Source organism: Anolis carolinensis, chromosome 4 (genome assembly GCF_035594765.1).
Source record: "Anolis carolinensis isolate JA03-04 chromosome 4, rAnoCar3.1.pri, whole genome shotgun sequence".
Classification (NCBI taxonomy): domain Eukaryota; kingdom Metazoa; phylum Chordata; class Lepidosauria; order Squamata; family Dactyloidae; genus Anolis; species Anolis carolinensis.
In genome coordinates, this window is record NC_085844.1 from 225,395,433 (window position 1) to 225,416,730 (window position 21,298).

The 21,298-nt window shown below is 38.5% G+C and overlaps 1 protein-coding gene across 5 annotated transcripts in view; it reads left to right on the forward strand.

Annotated features, from left to right (window-relative positions):
* kcns1 (potassium voltage-gated channel modifier subfamily S member 1) overlaps positions 1-21,298 on the forward strand; it is a 133,923-nt gene that overhangs the window by 42,739 nt on the left and 69,886 nt on the right. For 3 of the 5 annotated variants that reach the window (XR_010005582.1, XM_008110084.3, XM_062978883.1), the window contains one exon: positions 1-5,269. This exon is cut by the window's left edge. The exons of 1 other annotated variant lie outside the window; for it this stretch is intronic. The gene's annotated coding sequence lies outside the window, so the exon portion shown is untranslated. Of the gene's footprint in view, positions 20,398-21,298 lie in introns of those variants that run through there. One more of the 5 variants, XM_008110083.3, reaches the window with a different exon arrangement.

The following is a 21,298-nucleotide window of genomic DNA, read 5'->3' on the forward strand; positions in this document are numbered from 1 at the left end:
CATAGACACCTCCAAGGTCATGTGGCTGGCATGACTGCATGGAGCGCCATTACCTTCTCGCCGAATCAGTACTTATTGATCTACTCACATTTGAATGTTTTTGAATGGCTAGGTTGGCAGAAGCTGGGATTAACAATAGGAGCTCACCTCGTCCCGTGGATTTGAATTGCTGACCAGCAAGTTCTGCAGCTTAGTGGTTTAACCCACTGAACCACCATGGTCCCATATGATAATTGAATTTCTGTCCTTATGATAACTGAATTTTGAAAAAAATTGACTTGTTTTGGAAACAAAGATTGGTGATAAAGCTTCAATGGAGACACCTTTTCCCCGTGATAAGTTTTACAGGAGTGAGTTTCCCTTCCTAGGGATAGATTTCTCTCACTTCCTGTTATCTCACCCCCATTTGTAACTATTAATTATTTGTATGTTGGATGTTTGTAACTTGGGTACTGCCTGTATATGGGAATTATGATTTATAAATGACATTATACAAAAAAGAGATGACTAAAGACTGTGTCTGGTCTGGTATAGGAGGAAGTCCATGAGAGTGCCGGCATGAGTTACCACACTGTGTAATGCTGACTTTATTCTTTTAACTTCAAAGTCTTAAGTTTAAGATGTACAGTATTTCAAAACCTTGAATCTCAGAAGGGGGCGACTGCAGTTGAAATCCCCACTACCGCTGTTACTCTTGATGTTCTTTCATGGTTTGCCCATTTAGTTTTATCAGCTACACAAAAGAAACCTAGTCATAGACATGCCTTTAGATGTGCTTTTGACTACCCAGGAGACATACAAATGCATATTGTAAAATATCCTTGTAATTTGAAAACAGGCACGGCGAATCATAGTAGATTCCAATCAGTATTTTCCCTTTTACATTAGCAGGTATTTTGTGCAAGCAACTACTGTTATCTGCAATTGCCTTGAATTCTAAGAAAAGGGAGGAGGTGAGAAAAGTCAAAAGAAACTTAAACTGAGTGGCCAAAAACTGTATTAAGTTGCAATATTGATGGCAGAACTAATGTTCCCAGAATCATATAAAACCAAAGAAATTGAATTGGAATCAGGGTGAACATTCAAGTTCAGCCTTTCTTTGCCTTCACGGTGATTAGCAAAATGTTTCGGTTTCTCATCTGGAGTGTAAGAAATTTAATCTTCAAGGCTACTGTGTTATGAACAAATATGATAGGTTGCTTTCCTGTTGTACAGGTTTTAGAAAAGTTACCTTTTGGGTTAAGATTCCTAGAATCCTAGAATAGACAGTAGTAGGAACGAAAGGACAACATATGTCTTGCTCTATTTATTTTGGATTAAAAATCAGCAGAAGCAGAATGAAGTTGATCGTCAGAATATGTTGTGAATGATGCTAACCCAAGCTATGTTTCCTTTTAAAAATATTTTATGCAGAGAAGAGACTTTTTGGTAACATTTAAAGTGTTTGGATTTAACAGTTAATTCGTTTCTTGAAGTTTTTTGAAAAATGTTATTTTACAAACAATTGAAATTGTCACACAAGTAGAATACTTAACTTTTCTCCACACACACTTTGGTTAAAAGTGCCTTTCCTTTTAATTAAGGATGTTCTTTCTCATAACAAAGTACTTGTTCATTGGTCAGCTCAGCCTATAGCCAATGAATGTGATGAAAATCTTTTTAGGAGGCTCTGGGGTGGATGGGCCATCAAACCTTTAACACTCTTCGTAAAACAATTCATAGTTTTCCAGCATCTTAAGCACTCCCCCTCTCCAAAGTAAGAATTTTAACTTTCTAGGCTGATTTTATGGACAGATCTGGTCCATAGATGGACAGATCGGAGACTGGAAGAGGCATTTAGTACTTTGCTAATTATGGCAGATGTTAAGTTTTTGTACATTTGACTCATCCCAGAATTTTTGAACCAGAATTCTCTCATGGTCTTTTCATCTCATATCTGAGTCATCACTTGACAGACCTCCAGAAATATACCACTAATCACTTATTTGTAAAATTACCTGTTTGCTTTGATATATCTCCATAGGTTATTATCTAGATCTTTCTGACACAATTGGATGTATCCACCAAAAAGGATTTGCATAAAACATCTGTGGAGAAAGGGCAGAGAACATGCCTTGCATACAGAAAGTGACAATTTCAGTCCCTGGCCTTTCCATTTAATTATCTCTAGATTAAAAGAAAGGCTGGATAAACATTTCTCTAAGGTGACTGAGAATCACCGCCAGCTATGAGGTGACAATCCTGGGCAAAGTTTGGAAAAGAACATGAAGCAAAAAAAAAAAAATTCAATGTGTTTCAACATCATGCCAGAAAAAGAACACAAGAAAGTTGTTATCTGGGGAGTTTCCAAAGAAGATATTCTGAATCAAAATACCGGTATGCCTTCTGGCTTTATTTTTGTTGGGATGAACATTTTAAATGAATTTAAAATTGTTTTTTTCTCTTTCCTATTCCCTTCAGCCAGGACTAGCCCCAGATAATTATGTCACCTGAGATGAAGGATAAGATCATGTGCTACCATTCCAGGAACAAGCTGAACAGACTGCCAGTTCAGTTTCCAGCAACAAGATCAGCATGTTTCACTGGAATTCTAATATATATGTGATACAGAACAGAATAATAATAATAATGTTTATTTATATCCTGCCCCTCTCTCCAGGAAGGGACTCGGGGTAGCTTACAACAAATAACAGTTAAAACAATACAAAAATAGTACACAGGTCAAATTAACATTACTTAAAGTAAAACCATTGCGATTATTAAAAACATATAAGGACATAACATCAACATCAAAAATAGCTGCTCTTGCTGGAATGAAAACATTAAAAATGTTAAAACCAACAATCTTACTAAAATAGCTCAATTTAAGATTGCTCCATTAAAGACATACACACAAATATACATACACACATACATACACACATATATAGGTTGTCGAAGGCTTTCATGGCCGGGATCACAGGTTTGTTGTGTATTTTCCGGGCAGTATCACTATGTTCCAGAAGTATTCTCTCCTGACGTTTTGCCCACATCTATGGCAGGCATCCTCAGAGGTTGTGAGGTATATAACACATATATAGGCTTTGGATAGCATAGAGAAGAGGGAACATGATCATTGTTATATGGCAGTCTAGACTCATATAATCCAATTCAATGCAGTCTGATGGCATTATGAAACGGCATTACTGGCAGTCCCCAGTAGGCTCTGTAGGTTTGTTCTTAAGTTGAACTTGTTTGCAAGTCAGAACAGGGACATTTTTTCAGTATGTATATGTAGGTATGTCTGTTGTGTGTGTATGTAGACATACCTATGGGCTTTGGATAACATAGAGAAGAGTGGACGTTCTTGTGTTTCTTTTGCTGTGTGTGCCATTGTTCAGAAGATTTTGCCCCAGTTTCTTTCTCTGTGATAATTTGCAAAACTGTGTCTTATTGTGTAAACAAGGATTGGAGATAATACTTCTTTGGAGACCCCTTTAAATAATAACTCTTCCAGGAGTGGATTTCCCTTCCTTCCCAGGGCAGATTCCTCTCACTTCCTGTTGTCTGACCCTCTTAATAAGGAGTCGTTTGTCAGTCGGATGTTGTAATAAATTGTATTTATTTATCTGAACTAGCCTAGGATAGCCTAGGAATAGAAGGCAGAATGTGTGGTACACACAGCTATGTTTTCTGGTACCCCAACCCCTTCTTGCTTCTTTAGGGAGCTACTTGACTCCACCTAGTGATAGGGCTGGTCCATGAGGTCACGAAGAGTCGGAAGTGACTGAACGAATAAACAACAAACAACAGTGATAGGGCTGGCCATGTAAAATATTGCTACTATCTGTTCATGACTCCTCCCCTCATTTTGTTAAACTGGCATCCTGTGTGAAAAATGGGAATGAGAAAGTGCATCACTTAACTATTCAATTATTTCTACATGGGTATCTCAAGGACTTCTAGATGACCAATATGAACTGTCTTCTCCAATAAGCCAGAAACTTTTGAGTTTGTCAAAGGATATGGTTTAGAGGGTAAAGAAAAAAAGCAAAGAAGTGCCCTCTTCTTTTTAGTGTTTCCTGAGTTTCGTAATGTGATTGTGAAGTGTTATAAAGGTTTTGTGTATGGAGTTTGATCTGTATTAGCTGCTAATAGCTGTTCCAAACACATGAGTCATTTCTTGTCCTTGCATAATAATGAATGTTTGTGTATAAATCTGTCTTAAAGCCATACTTCTCATACTTTAGCTCTTTGGGTGTTCTGGACCGGACTTTAACTCCTAAAAACACCAACCAGTATAATTGATGTTAAGGTTTCTGGGAATGGAAGTTCAAAACTTTTGAAGGATCAACATTTGGAAACCACTGCCCTTTAGCATGAGTCAAGGATCAAACTAGATAGATAAAAGAAGCTTTGAATTCAACCAGCATGCAACAGCGTTTTGTGTGATTTTGTTGTAGATAAGGAAATCAGGGTTAACCCTTTTCTTACCTGGTGAACATTATGCCTCCAAAGCAGAAAGTGTTCTGTGAAATGCAAATAGCAGCTTCAGATGAAGAATTTTCTTCAGGTCTATAGGAAAGGATCAGATTCCTCCTCCTTGCCTACTTCAGTCTTCATAATGATCTTCATTTGATGGTTAACTATGCACTATGAAGAGTCGGTAGCTTATGCCCAAGCTTGCTTGTTTTTTTAAGTGTATGTTATATGGTGCTGGATGATTGTGAATAATTTATTTAATGTATGTGCAAACTGCTATTCCTGTGTAACCAGAAACACCAGCTATATGTATTTAAGATAGGAATCTGGACCTTCAAATAATCTAAGCATGTATTAAGCCATGTTTCTTGTTATTAGATTTTGACTACTAAACACTTTTGAAAACTACTCTTCTATTTCAGTCATCTGCTGCTTAGATACTAAAGTGCAATACAGAGAGAGAATACTCCATGTTGGCTCCCAGAGAAATGTAATGATAAATGTCAAATGCTATCCATTAACATTGGGTCCATCGTCTTCCATTTTTAAGTAGATGAATTCATTCATGGTACAGACATCACTCATAGTTATAAAAAGCAATTGCTGGAGAAGGTTGCTACAGATACTTGAATATGGGAGTCCCCGATATATCCTGGTAGCAAATTGTTCCTGATATGAAATGCAAGTTAAAGATGCTAAGGGAAACTGTTATGCAAACAGATAATCAAAAGCATGTATGACAAATAATTTTATATTTATGCATGGGAGGCATATGATATATTTTATTAAAGATCAAAGTGATCCACAATGGAGACTGTTTGTTCTTGTTGATTTTGCATCTGGTTTGTGGAAAAAAGTAGAATCCAGGCATGTAGAATGCCATAAAAGAAGGAGCAAACTTTTAAAAATAAGTTTATGTATGAAATTAAAACATTACATCATACAGAAATAACAATGCCTCTTCACGTGTTTCTTCCCCTCTACCATTAATACAACAATGAAAAAGAGAGAGAAAATAACTGAGTAAAAGGAGTTCTTAACCAAACCTCCCACTTCTGTATCAATTGTCATCTGTAATAATAAAGTCAATTGTAAAATAAATCAACACAAACTCTCCAAAATAATCCTAACCTTTCACATTACACTTATTTTGGTCATTATATCCTGCATTTATCTGAAACAATATCTGTATTTTTATCATTAATATATTAAATAAGGCACCAGCTCCTGGCTTAACATGTTCTCTCCTCAATAAAATAAGACATTTTTCCACAATGGCTGTAAACTGTATTTTCGTCAACTATACATTAATAAAGATCATCTTTACATCCATGGGATTTTACCAAACAAGCTGCTACAATGCAAAAGCAAAGGGTTTTTTTGTATCTCCTTCAAAAGAGAGAGTATTGTTATCATCTCCTTCAAAAAGTAAAAAGTGCCTGGTGGGGTACCTCAGGTTGCTGGCCTGCTTTGCTTTACTTCAGGGGCTTGGAACTCCAAAGGATGCCACTGGGTCTAGTGTTATTTAACATCGTCATAAATGACTTAAATGATGGAATAGCAGGCATGCATATCAAATTTGCAGTTGATATCAAATTGTCAGGCAGGAGATAGATAATACTCAGAGGAGAGGAACAGAATCCAAAATGACCCTGACAGCTGGCCCAAATCTAGTCAAATTAATGTCAACAGGGATGAGGTCCTACATCCATGCAGGAAAACCTAAACAGACAAATATAGAATGGATGATTTCTGCCTTGAAAGTAGTATATGCAAAAAGAATTTAGGGATCTCAGTAGATGCAGTAGTCAAAAAAGACATGAACTGCACCAACAGGTATATAGTATCCAGATCAAGGAAAGTATTAGTGCCACTCTGTTCTGCTTTGGTTAGCCTTGAACCTGGAATATAGGTCCAGTCAGTTCTGGACACGAAAGGGTGACCAAGATGACCAAAAGTCTGGAAACAATTTATGGAGCTAGGTATGTTTAACTTGGAGAAGAGAAGATGCATCCTGGCTCCTGGCTATCTCCACTGTGTTCCTTTACTTTCAATGATTATCATGGGTTAACACCAAGCTAATCCTGCTTTGTTGTACTAGAGGGACTTGTAATTTCAAAGAATGCCATAGGTTTGGGGCAGTGCAGACAGCTGGATAACATCTGATTCCTACCAGTCTTGTGTCCATACAGGGCACCACTGCCATAACTTTTGCATTCATCAGCACATGGAAAGGAGGATAGATCATGGTTGCATCAGCATCACTACCACTCCCAGTTGGCTTCAGACCTCCTTGAGCTCCTGAGTATCATAGGAAGTCCCATGTTGACATCAGAAGAGGCACCTGCATGACCAAGAAGATTGTGGCTGGAAGACGACTTTGTGGTTCTAACATGAAGCTAAGTGTTTCTGCTCTTCTTTCCCATTTTCCTTAATATCCAGTCTGATGAAATACTCTGGAGAACTCAAAGGTTTGCTGTCTTTTTGTGACATTTTTGTCAGCTGGATGACTAAAAAAATATTGCCTGACTTATAAAGATTTTGCCTGTAGGCAAACGTTCTTTGCTTCTTTTAAATTTAGCAGAATAACTTTCAGGTTGACTGAAAAAATATCAGGCAAGGAGAGGGAGAATATCCTTCCTAGTCCTTCAGTTTCATCACCTATATTAACTGGGTCTGGTTAGAGTGACCTCCTCCAACAGCTCCCCTGTTGTCTGTTTCTAGGCTCAATTCAATTCATAAAGCCCTGTTTGGTTCAGTCCTATCTATCTGATAGATTATATCTTTCTGCATGAGCCTGTCCAGCCCCTGGGATCTGCAGGAAGGTCCTTCTTTCTGTCCCACTACCTTCAGAGGTTTCATTGGTGAGATTAAAAAAGGGATAACTGACCTTCACTTTGAAACTCCTTTCCCAAGGAGTCTAAAAGCAACTCCTTCCTTGCTGTTCTTCCACAGCCAGTGATTTTTTTGTTTTTTAATTTATGCAGGCTTTTAGTAAATGGAAAGAGCTTTTAGAAAGTGCTGTATTATTTTAAACTGTACTGTTTTGAATTGTACTATCCAAGGCCATGCAGTGAGTTTCTATGGCTAAGTGGGGAATCAAAACTTGGTCTCCCAAAGTCTGAGTCAGGGACTCAAATTCCACAAAAGCCTGGCATCTTTCTGTCAAATAATTTCAGTTCATCTTAAAGTACAACCTGTCACACTGGTACCACGTCTTCATGCGTGCAGCCACCCACACAACTATGTGTTACAGCTGGCTGGAGGCTCGGAAATTGGCATATTTCTGTTCAGAGGTAAATTCTATTGGGATCACTGGGACTTTCTCCCAGGAAAATGTTTATAGGTTTGATGCCTAAATGACTATAAAGCATATAACAATGGATTAGCCATCATGTGTACTGCAAACACAATAAGCTTTCCTTGGGGTGCTTTGATATGTCATGAAGGTATGAGGAAACCTTCATGAGGGCTCTGGAGGGTCCTCATTAAAAATTCACTTTCCACATTTTTTAAACATAAAATAAATGAGCCTGCTGAATTCTGATAACTTCCTTTAACAACTCAAAGTACCCAGCCCCAAGCTTTACAGACAAAGAGTATTCTTGTCTCTTTTTCTTCCCTTTTAAATGTTTAAAAAGAGGCTATGCATCTGGGATTTGTATGAAAAAAAACATTGTGCAGCTTTCAACAGCTGGAAGAATGAAAAAAAACAGCCAATACTTTGTGGTTCTCAGTGCTATTTTGTTCAATAAGTAACTTAACAAATTACATTTAGTTCTAGCCTGTGGGAATTGTCCTGATCTAAAAATAGAAATGCTTAATTTAAAGGCAACAACAGAAAAATGCCAGAGCAGCTGACCATGATTTAATTTTAGCCAGTTAAACAACCAAATAGCCATATTATATTTGCTAATAATAGAAAGACTTTCAATTCATGGGCCAAATCTGTCTCACTCTATTAAATGTGTTTGTTTGTGGAGCCAAGCATTCTTTTGATTATAAATGAATTATTCAATTCTGGAGGAACATAAGAATCTGTCTTTCACTGGTTTAGACCAATTGCCAATCTAGCTCAGTAATGTCTGCTCAGATTAGCATCCACTCATTAGGGTTTAAAGCAAGGCCCTATTCTCACTTTCTATTTAATTCCTGTTCAACATGAGATGTTTAGAATGAAACCTGTGTATAAGCCATGGTTCTGTCTCTGAGGAAAGAATCCTTGGAAATATGAGGGGACTCAAGGCGGCTTACAGAATCTGGCAAAATTCAATGCCAATAACAAGTTCAAAAAATAAAACATAATACATTTAAAATGATTAAACAAATGTCACCTCACAACCTCTGAAGATGCTTGCCATAGATGTGGGTGAAACATCAGGAGATAATGCTTCTGGAACATGATCATACAACCTGGAAAACTCACAGCAATCCAATAAATTTAAGCTTTTCAAGGTATAGAGCTTAGCCCTGGTGTAGAGAAATATTTATAAATGCATATTTAAGTAACCTTGTAGGAGGAGGCTGGTAATGTTGGTAAAGATAACCTTTTGGTGCCAGCTGTTAAATTAACATTAATCAGACATTAGGAATGGAGATATACAAAAAAAAACCCCAAAAATAAAAACAGTTGCAGAACATCTCAATCTTCCTGGGTATTCCATGTCTGACCCCAGAACAACTTTCCTTAAAAAAAATTACAAAGGAAGAATTAATTTGGGAGGGGGAGAGAAGAACTGGAATATATTTAAACGCCAGCCTGTTGGTTGTGACTTGAACAGAGACAGTGGTTTCTTGGCACACTACACATATTAGAACACTAGTTAACAGCCCAGTCTCATGGGGTCTCTCTTGGCCGGTTTATCACATCTCCTTTCTGATTCCCAGCCAGCATCTGGCTACATTAACATAATTCCATATGCCATTCATATGGTTATGTACTTGGCATTAGGCAACATCTTTCTTCCTGCCTTTGCCTCCCAATGATCAAGGTTAAAACTGAACTTTTCACCTCACTAGCTAGTGAGAGGAGTTTGGAAATGCCATCATTTCGCACCCACATTGTTAGCTGAACTGAGTTCCCTCACTCAGTGTGGCTGCTGACTGTTGGGTTTGGGGGTGGGTGGAATTTATGATCATGGCAGTAGTGCCATAAACATGACTATGTAGTCACGGAGTAGTTTCAGATCTACAACTCTACACAACACAGAAGGCCATTCTACAGATCTATTCATATGTATATCCATCATAAAATTTTCATCTATTATTAGTTATTCTATTTTTTAATATATTAATATCTTATATGTCTAAAATCCAGTTGATTAGTTGTATAGCCAGCTCTACTATTCAGTTCTTAAAAATATTTCTTAAAAGATTGTAAAGGTTAAATTGTGCATGTGATACCAATGTGCATGCAATTGCTCATTTGGTTACACACCATTGCCATTCAACACAAAGCTTGTATGGATCAATTAAAATCCATCTGAACATGCTGGCATTGACACTATTCAATGCAGATGTAGCCAAAGTTTTCAAAAACCATAGGTTGTGTATATTAGCCAAAGGAATGCAAAGCAAAATATATTCAGTTTAGCAAGAATGTAAAGCAGGGATTTCAAAAGGGACCTCCTACATAGTTTTAAAAATGGTAGATTTTTCCCCAAATCATTTACTCTCAGCCCTGTGCCTCCAGTACAATCACATTTTCTTACCCACCCACCTACATCCCCAGCCATTTAAAATGGTGTTTTGAGACCTCCCATCACATAAATAATTCACCTGCGGGTCTGCACCTGTCCATAATGCTATGTTGTCAGAAATTTCCTTGGAGAATTTAGAAAGGTTAAACAAGTTCCTTGCAATTTTTTTTCAGAAAAGTTGAGGGAGAAATTAATGCTTTATTCAGAGAAATGGAAGAGACATAATGGAATAAGTTTTGTCAGTGAACTAACTATAAATCATCATCATCAGGCATCCTCACATTGTGGCCCTCCAGCTGTTTCAGCCTCCAACTCCTAGAAGCCTTAGCCAGCTTGTTCAAAGGTCAGGAATTCTGGGAATTGGAAACCCAAACAGCTGGAGGGCCACCATTTGAGGGTACCTGCTCTAAAACCATTGAAGGGAAGGAAGACAAGTGGAAGGGAGCACTTGGACACCAACTCATTTTGTCCTTCCCCTTTGGTGATACTGCCTAGAACTAATGTTAGTTGCAATCCAGTAAAATTTGGATGGCTATATGTTCCTCCATCTAAGCCTTAAATCAAGGATGGAAGAACATCTGGTCACTCAGATACGGATGCTAAGATCATGGTCATCCTTGCTGCCTTCCACTGGCAACCAGATGAGCACATTAAGGTTTTAAGTAGAAGATTGTTTCTCCTGTCCTGTTGTTACTGTTTCCATCTATGTCTCACCTTAACTCCCATGAGTTCAAAGTAACATCCATGGCTTTTCTTCCTATTTTATGGACTGAGGCAAGTGTTAGAATTGCTGTCATTAAAAAAAAAACTTTTCCCTGTCTGTCATTCAAAGATTTGCAGAGCAAAGTTCATGCTGGCATGGAAATAAAGTAAAGGTGAATAATTTGTGATCCTCCACAGATATTGCTGGTTTACAACTTTCACTATCTCTCACTGTCTCTCGCTATAAACTATATTTGGGGAGGGGGTTACTTGATTTCCTCTTAATATAAAAGACTTTAGAGATCAGGGAGCTTTCATAGCTATGTTTGTCTTGCAATATAAAAAGGATGAAGGAAGAGGGAAGAGAAAAACAAACATGGCATTACCTTTAAGACTAACTTGTTTTTATTTTCATGTGAGCTTTTGTGGAAATAAACCAGTTTTTCCAAATGCATCACTGAGGTTAGAGATTCCGCCTTCTCTTGCCCTCTGAACTAATGTATTGGCAGTATGAGCAGTCAAGAATCTCCAAAGGCAGGGTTGCTGGAAAAAGGGGGCACCTACAAATTGTTTAAGGGCCATGTTGCAATTACATATGCATCAGATTAAGCTTAGAGGCTTGAGGTTTCTTCCCCTAAACTAGATTAATTTTAGAGGTTAGTGGTTTCTCCCTCCCCCTGATTTAAATAATGGCTTATTCTAAGAGTCTCTGCCTGTTTTGTGGCTAAAAATAGACATAATAGAAGGTCCCCGCCCCCACCATCATATTTGGACCACTTGAAATTGCTTAACCTTGTCTTCAAGAAGATGAAAAAATTGTAAGATAGAAGACTACATGTTTCTACCCAAATATTGCTTCAGTAGAAATTATCACCTAATAGATTTCTTGGCATCAGATAAAGTATAGCTGTCATGAGTCTGGAGATATAAAAATAGTGGGCACTATATCTCATCAGATCATGAAGTGCCATTGCAGCTGTGCCTCCAACATGTCCTTGATTTGAAGAAATTAGCAGGGAAAGCTTTGCTTAGAATGAAGATGAGCTTTGCCCCCACCTTGTTGCTGAGGCACTTTGCAAAAAGCCAGATGCAAGCAGTGTTAGAAATATTGCCTGTTGAAATGACTTTTGCAGACGTGAAGATAATGGAGGCCGTCTACCTGTAGGGAAATTCGTAATAGGAAGACGATTGAGTTTTGTCTGCTGTTCACCTTCAAGCAAGGTGCTTCCTCAAAGTCACAAAGTGTTCCTTCTTTTGATATTAGATAGAGTAAAATTTCACCATCTGTCATGAAAGTCTCAATACTAATAAACACAAATAAGAAATATATCTCTTCTAGCACTGGTTTCTTTGCTCTTATTAAAAACAGTTGCCTTGGGGCATTGTGGGAATTAAAATCTAGGTCCAGGAGATTCTAATTTGACAAGAAGATTCAGTAAGCAATGTCAGTCTATTCCTCATTGCCCAAAGGGACTCTGCAAAGTAGGGTACAAGTAACTTTCTATCAAGAAACTATCAAAGGAACAGGAAAAATGCCTCTGGTTTTCAGAGCTACTGACTTCCTAGAGATAAAAATCTTATTTTCTTTGGTGCTCATTAAACATTGACGTTACCATAGCTGATCTTCTGAGATTATCTGTTTCTTCCAAGCTCATATTGTTTGTCAGCAGACATCTTTCCATAATAGCAAGGGGATGACTATTCTTGCTATGGAGTTATTGGTGCCATCGTCTGGAGAAATAACTTTTCCAAGCTCTGGGCACAAGAGTTGAGAGGCAGCTTCAGTTGCAGAAGCCCAAACAGCTAGAGGGCTGAAGTTCACCCATGCCTGTCCTAGACCCTCTTCAATTTCCATGGCAAGAGCAAGGAATCTCAGAGTAAGAGCACTGTCTACAGAAGTGTGTGTATAGTTATTTTTCCCTCCACTTTAAAAAACAATGCACAATATATTGGGTTGTTAGAAACTTTGGGTTTTATCGCTCATGTCCAGGCAAGAAGAAAGCACTGCATGCAAATCTCCAGCTCAGCTAGTATAGCAGTGTACTACAATTTCCAAAGATAAATTAATTTTTTTGCCATAACTCACAGAGACTCTCCCCAGGGTCTATGCATTTACTTAATTAGCTTTTTCCTTTCCTTACCAAGCTATGCACTCCACTCTGCTCTGCACTGGCTAAAGAGTAAATTAATTGTTCCTTATCCTGTATCTCTAAGTAGGCAAAATGGAATAATGCCCAAAATTCACCTCTATCTGGGAACACCCCTTTCAGTTGGATTTCTGTTTTAATTTCAATATGTTCCTTCTCTCTCTCCCCCCCCACTCTCTCTGTAAGCGAGATCAGTCAATGACAAATTAAAAGCAACTGCAGTTGATGCTTGATGTATAGCACTTAATGACATCACTCAGGGCTCTCCCTAAGTCTTAGGTTTTGGCCTAGAGACATCTCAGAGCCTGAGATGATCCTGAACTGGCCACCCTAATGGTGTGCTCTGTGCAACTGTGGTTACTGCTTAATACATTATCCTCAATGACATCACTAGGGGCTGCTCTTAACATCGACCTTATAGCCTCATCAGAGCCCATCCTGACATGGACATTGTGGAGAGCTTGAATGAGGGGTTGCTAATAGAAGGCTCAGCAGTAGAACTGGAGCCTAGCAATGAACAGCAACTTCCTTATCCTGAAGGCACATCTATAGAAGGAACAACTATTTAGCCTGCTGACCAAATGCAAAAGATTTCTGCTGAGGAGGAGTTAACTGTTCCTGTGTTTGTAGCATTAAATAAAGAAAGGTCTCAGCTGCAAAGATGGTTGAGGCTAGCTGAGAAAAGTGCCAGCAACAGGTAACCTGTGAAAGAAGGATTAAAGAGACTGGAGTTTGTTACCTGATTGCTGGTTGCAATGTCAGTGCTTGAGCCAAGACCCTGCACTCTTGATCTCTAATGTTCTCTGGAGCTTGGAAAATTATTGGACATCAACTTTGGAATTGTGGAGTCAACCCTGTATCTTTGATATTAGTAGTAATTGGCTCTTGACGTGGAATGGACATTTAAATTTCCCTCTTGCATACTCCTTTGAGTGTTTGGCATCTTTGTGGGCTATTTGGCTACGTCTGCAACTGTTTGTATATACTTTTTCTGTATTTTTGGGCCGTAGCCTTAATGCACTTTGCAGGGAGCAATATTTAACCTCTACACATTTATTTGGTTTAGTTTGGTTTGGTTTGACCAAGCAATGCTGCAGTTGTAAGTGTTGGAAACAGAGAAGCATCAACACTTGTATAAATTAATTAGTGAAAGAATATAGTAGGGATGGGCAAATCTTCGGAAAGTCATTTATCGTTATAAATTCGTTATTCAAAATAGATCCGAAGGGGTTTCCGAGATGGTTTGGCGCTTCGGAATTAACCTTCCAATTCGAAGCGTTGGTGCCCATGCCTCTAAATACCTTCGAATAACCTTTGGATATATGGGAAAGTGTTTTAATTCAACCAACCTTTGCTATTTAGGAGAGAAATCCCCCTTGCCTTTTGGAGGGGTTGCTTTCTATGGGTCTCTTAAACCGACTTCAGAAGTGGGATGAGCCTGGATCTTGTCTTCCCAGGTTTAAACCCGGGCTTCCTCTCCCTTGCAGAAGGGAGATATTATTATTATTATTATTATTATTATTAGTAGTAGTAGTAGTAGTAGTAGTATTGGCATCGCACTTTTCTCTCTAGGTTTGAGACTGCCCTATATCCCAGGATCTGATTCCAGATTATCTGATTTAAACTTGATTATATGAGTCCACACTGGAGATAATCTGGGATAAGGAGAAAAATGATGGATCTGGACCAAACTTGGCACACACCAGCTGTGAATCGTAGGGGAGTTTTGGGAGGGTTGACCCAAGACTTTTGGGAATTGTAGTTCACCCATACATTTTCTCATGGGAGCATTCATAAAAAACCAAAGGGACAGCATGGTGTAGTGTAGTGCAGGGGTTCACAGTCCCTCACACTGTTGGAGGGGGGGGGGCAGACTGTGGTGAAATAGTCCAAAATTAGGATTGTTGTTGTGTGCCTTCAAGTCATTTCAGACTTAGGTCAACCCTAAGTCTAAAGTTTAGGACAGATGCCAGGTCAATGGCATCGTAGGGCCACATCTGGCCCACGGGCCAGGCCATAGTTTGTGGACTCCTGATCTAAAGTTTAGGACAGGGCCAAGGTCAATGGCATTGGAGGGCCACATCTGGCCCGTGGGCCGGGCCGTAGTTTGGGGACTCCTGGTCTAAAGTTTAGGACAGGGGCCAGGTAAATCGCCTTGGAGGACCACATCTGGCCCACAGGCCTTAATTTGGGGACTCCTGGTGTAGTGGTTTGAGAGTTGTCCTACAATTGTGGCTTCATTCCCCACTCAGCCATGGGAACCCACTGAGTGATCTTGGACAAGTCACACACTCTCAGCCCCAGAAAACTCAAACACTTTCTAACCAGGAAGAGATTTCCTTATTCAGAGGCTGATGGCCATCTGTCAGGAGTGATTTGATGGTGTGCTATGATTTCTGTTCCTGGTTGATAAATGTCATTTCCTAATTGGTTCTGTCATAAAACAGCAAGGAACATTGTCCTATAAAAAATAGAACATTATGGTTTGTTGAATCTCTCTCCACCAATTTAACAAAGTTTCAGCCACAAAAACAAAGTTTCTGAAGTAGTACAATGCCTTTCAAAGTAAAGACAACCCAATGAAACAGGAAATAAGACTTTTAAACCAGGAACAGATTTCTGCAATTATTAAAAAATTGTTTATTATAAAAGCTATGAAAATTCACCAAAAATCAGAGGATAAGGAAAACGTTCTGAAATTTGGTGCGCTAACAGTTGTAAATGTGTTCTACCACTGCAGCAAATTTCATTAGGATACCTCAAAAATGAGGGAGAGGCCCCTCAATTTTCCCCATTGACGATAATGTTTTCCTTATGCGCATGTGCATCCACCATTAACGAAGTACATATGAAGTTTCAGAAGTTTCTGAAAGTTTTGAATTTTTTTGCTTCAAAATTCGAAAATGACTAGAAACGAAGTGCTAGTGCCCCCTACTTTAGAAGCAAGTTTAGAACCATTTTCATGGATCGCTCATGCCTAGAATATAGACAATGCCTGCCTTTGATTTCACTTTTGTGACTTCTTTTGGTCTCAAGCCTTTTGCTGCTTTCTTCCTTGCAGATGTCCTTTTCTCCTCCTTCTCTCAAGAAGTTAGTCTCTTGGTTATCCATTCTCTGGAAGGAGTATCCATGAGGCTTCAATTGCAACAGTGGTTGCTAGCTTACAATTTTACATGAAACGGAGGTTTTAGGGGATCTTCTAACCAAGAATAGGTCAATTTCTTTTATCCATTTTCTTTCCTATCCTAAGATAATTTCCTGAGATGACAAATGTTAGTTGTTCTTTTACCTTACAAGAGAATCCGGTCATTTCTCCTGTTTCTGTAACATGTTATTATATTGTACTAGACTGACTCACTTTGTTTTACTATAGATGCCAAACATTCCTACAAGAGGTTAGTAGTCACAATATTAAATTTAGCAGGCTTCTTTCATGCCCTTTCTGCTTGCTCTTCTCCCTCCCCAGTTTCTCACCCCACCCCTTTTCTTGCTTCCCAGTTTTCCTTCTCAGATTTTAGTTGCTGCCTGGTTGTTCAGATACTGAGTCTCCTTGAACTGCACCATGCAATAATCAAGCATTGCATGCTTTTCTGAAGTCTTTGAATCCATCTGTTGCACCCCAAGGCAGCGTGAGTACTGGAAACCAAACAGAGACCAATAATCATATAATATCTTTATTAAAACAATTATAGAATCAGGAATGAATAAGTGGAAAGGATGCATGGATAATAGTCCTTGGTAAAAAGGTATGAATTAGTCCAAAGAGTTGAAGAGAAATGTCCAATATTATTGTCCAAAATCCAGAAACCGAAACACACTCAAAACTGTTGGAAAGTTCTTGAGCGGGGAAAACAACAAGGAAGCAAGACTAAATAAAAAGGTCCAAAGTCACTAGAAAGTCTTTGATATCAAGGCAGGAACAAGATGAGGCTGAGGCCAACTTGATTCAGGAACAAGGCAAGGAAGTAGACTTACTCTGGTTCTACTCATGAGTTGTGGCTCAGCTTGGCCGCCAGGATCAGGAAACTTGGCTTGGAGAAACAGGAGCTAGAGTCGGTGAATCATTCTTAGGAAATCGCTACGTTGACACCGCAAAGAGTTCACAGTGCAAAGCACTTTTATGGAACTTAAATCTGATCACAACAAAGGGAAGCCAAACTCCCCAGAGGTTCCCAAGGGAATCTTCTATCCATTATCCCCTCGAGATGCCAAGCGGTTACTCCTTCGGAGCCCTTGTTTTTCTGATCTCTGGCGATGCAGAAACTCCCTTCTGTTGAAGGATACATTCTCTGGGGAACTCAGAACATCTGGTTCAGCCACGGGAGTAATATTTTCAGTATCTCTCCCAATTAAGGAAGCATCCGAGCTATCAACAGCTGGGAGCTGTAATTGGAAGGAGCTCTGCGGACTGGGCAAAAAGTCAGAATAAGCTTCATCCTGGTCAAAGTTCATTTCTGAATCAGGTTCAGAAACCAAAGGTAGCTGGGGTATGACACCATCTTTCCGGAACAAGAGAGGACTATTTCTAAACACTGCGAAGGAAGGAAGATGGTTTCTTCCCTAGCTAAAAAAAATGCTACATTTGTTTTACCATTATTATTGCTCAACCAAATGTCAATTTCATATTTTGGTTTTGTGTCATAATTAGGGCTTGGAATTTGTTTTTGTTTTTTTGTTTTTTTGCATGCTTTGCCCTCTGACTTCATACTCAATTCATTTTTCTAGTGCCCTCTTTCTAAAGGCAAATGTTGCCCTTGAAAGGGGTGTCCTAAGCTTCCTATGACTTCTGGAAAGATGAAGAAAAGGACAAGAATATTTGGAGAAAGGACTATTCATTTTAGCACAACACTCCAGATGAAGAAGGAAATTTAACCTGCATTTCATGTAAGATTTAAGCTATTGGGATGTGAGATTATTTATGCACTTATTAATTTGTTTTTGCTAATTGTTCAAGGAAGGTTAATGGGAAGTCCCTGAAGCTCAGTCACGTATTTTGGGGAAAATCTAGGCTGGATCCAGATATAGTCTCTGTAAAAAAGAAGAATGTTTAAAGCTCCGCATGAATCAAAAGCTACAAGCTACATTCAGTTCTTTGTAACACCAGCAAGCTGAGTTACTTTTTTGTTAAACAATACCCAAAGCAATGAACCATTGATAAAATGACATTCAATTTCTAGGAAATTCCCAAATCAACACTTAGAACAATCACAGCCAAAAGTCTCGTTTATAAGCAGAGATTGAAAGCCCATTTGCGAATGAAAAGAGTGATAACATCCAGCATAGTCTTGTGAATAATTAATTCCGTGGAGTGTTACAATATATTGGTTATGATCCAAAAGATTTGTGCACTTCCAGATAGGTAAAATTTCCTTTCAAATAATAGCATCTTGCAGACCATGTATTGCTCTGACTTTTAATGACCATGCCTTTAATTCTATGTATAGTTTCATTATATTTTAGTTTTGTATGATGTAATGTGAAGGCACACCGCAACATGATGTACTGTTTTATACTTTCGAGTATCCCAGACCTTCAGGTAGGGCCTTTGGGGAGCCTGGAGATCTATCATCTATGAACTTGTGGGAAAATCAGGGGGAGGTCTGTAAGTCAGAGTAGAGCACAACCTTATTCAATCTGTGCTATACCTAAGCATTCAACCTTGTTCTATCTGTCCCTCCCCTGAATGAGGAACACGCAGGTGGAGGAAAGTGCTCTCAGTTGATTTTGGATGTCAATTGGGACTCAACTGGTACCTGCAAAGGCCAGGTAAGAGTGGACAGTTTACACACTGCTTTCTCTCTTTTGGATGTTCTCGATGATTGGAGAACAATGGGGGAACTTCTCAGAGAGGACGTGGATCTTGAAGAAGAGAGGAGTCTAGAGCCTTGATTGGAATTAATTCTGGTCATATTCAGGCCTTGGGTTAAAGTCCCACCCCAACCTGGCCATACACTATATACTGCATTGTCTACAACAATGATTCTTAGTCTTTGGTCCATTAGATATTTTGGGCTTTGGTTTCCAGAATCTCAAACCATTGGCTTTGCTGATTGGGGCTTTTTGAACTTTAAGTCCAAAGAGTCTAGGAGACTAAAGGTTGAGGAAAAAAAACAGCTTATACTAATCTTCTCCAGATTCTCCACACGTTTTCAACTAGGATTCACATCATTGATCATTGGCTGTTGAATCAAATAGTTCAAAATACAGTAGAGTCTCACTTATCCAAGACTCACTTATCCAAGCCTCTGGGTTATCCAAGCCATTTTTGTAGTCAATGTTTTCAATATATCGTGATATTTTGGTGCTAAATTCGTAAATACAGTAATTACAACATAACATTACTGCGTATTGAACTACTTTTTCTGTCAAATTTGTTGTATAACATAATGTTTTGGTGCTTAATTTCTAAAATCATAACCTAATTTGATGTTTAATAGGCTTTTCCTTAATGCCTCCTTATTATCCAAGATATTCGCTTATCCAAGCTTCTGCCGGCCCTTTTAGCTTGGATAAGTGAGACTCTACTGTATCTGAAGAGCATCTCTTTTCTGAATGACCTAATATTTCAATAAATTCAAAAATATGTTAAACATATTTCCTGATCAAACCTTTCTAAAAAAAAATGGCACCCTTAAATGAAGAGAGAAGATATATTAAAGATACCTCCTGTTGTGTTGTTACAAAGATCACTGACCATGCTGAATAAACAGTTGATGAAACAATTAATTTAATCTTAAGAAACTGCAAAGAAGTGGCATAATTAACTCATAGCATTGAATAGATTATTTGAAAATGAAAATTATCACCTTTATGCACTTGAGACCACAAGCAAATAAATATCAATAAAAAATTCATAAAGGAAGATGAGCCGTTTTCTTTCATTTCCATTACTCCAGGCCCTTCCATGGATTAGAAAATCTTCCGAGTCAATTCCTCAATTCAATTTGCAATAATGAAGCAAACCAGCCTCATATGGAACTCCCGCACTATGGCTGTTCCTTGTTGTATTGTTATTTAGGGATTACATGGAAGTCTAACTACAGAAAAGACATAACATTGCTTGGGGCCCTTCTGAAGTGGATCCCAGGATTGCTATTTACTAAAATACTTAATAGTGCTAAATCCCAAGTGAACCTGGAAGCAAAGCTGTCAGTCCTGGTTAACACTGGCTATGTGCAAAAGCGTTTAATAAATTAAAGACCTGGCTATGTGCACAATCGTTTTAACAAATTAGCTTTTATGGCTTCGACACGGTCTGGATCAAGGATTATGTGCAAGGTTTTTGGACAAATTGATGTATGCACTTTGTATGTTTTAAGTTTTGTATATTCTCTCATGTGTTTTAACGCCTAACATAAATTGCTTGTTAACTGCTTTGTTTTATTGTATTGTATTGTATTGTTGTTTTTATTGGCATTGAATTTTTGCCAGATTTGTAAGTCATCTTGAGTCCCTTCGGTTGGGAAAGGTGGGATAGAAATGCCGTAAATAATAATAATAATACTCGGATATGAGGCTGCCAATGAATATTAGGTGCTATAAGCTATATTTCAGAGGAAGGAACTGACAAAGCCACCTCTGAGCATTGTTTGCCTAAGAACACTCTATGGAATTTATGGAGTTGCCATAGATCAGGTGACATGGAGGCACACAAAAGTATACACAAAAGCATACAGAAGCCAACCTATCTTTTTAAAGATAAAGAGACAGCAAGACACAATATCATACATCTAGGTTTCTACCTGACCCACTGAACTTTCTCGTTCTCTCCCTCCTCTGTTGCCTGTGAGGCAGTTTCATGCTCCTTTTCCATGAGACAGCATTTCCTGATCTTTATCTTTCCTTGGAAACTGGGCTGAATAAAGACCAATTTGGCGCAAAGAGAGTAAAGGACATTCTCAAACTAACACTTCTTTGAGTAATAAAGGATGAGGTCTATGAATTAAGGATTATGCCCCTAAGGTAATATGTTGAAATAAGTTAAGCTTTATATTTTAACAACCATCAGGGACCAGGGGATGATTCATATCAGTCCACTTACATTACCACTTTGGCTAACATTGCTGAATATTATTGAGGATGTTTCAGATGCAGACACATAAATTCACCCTTATGTGTGACTGAAATAGTAGCAACAGTTTGTTTTCTTAACAGCTTGGGATTGGGAGTGATTTTAAAATCTAATAAAGATCTTCAGCCGTCCAGTAAGGTTAAATTGAGGGGGTTATTTTTGTTTTGTTTTTGCAGATTTGGGTTTCTCATGTACTAATGGCAATCAGACAGTGGCCT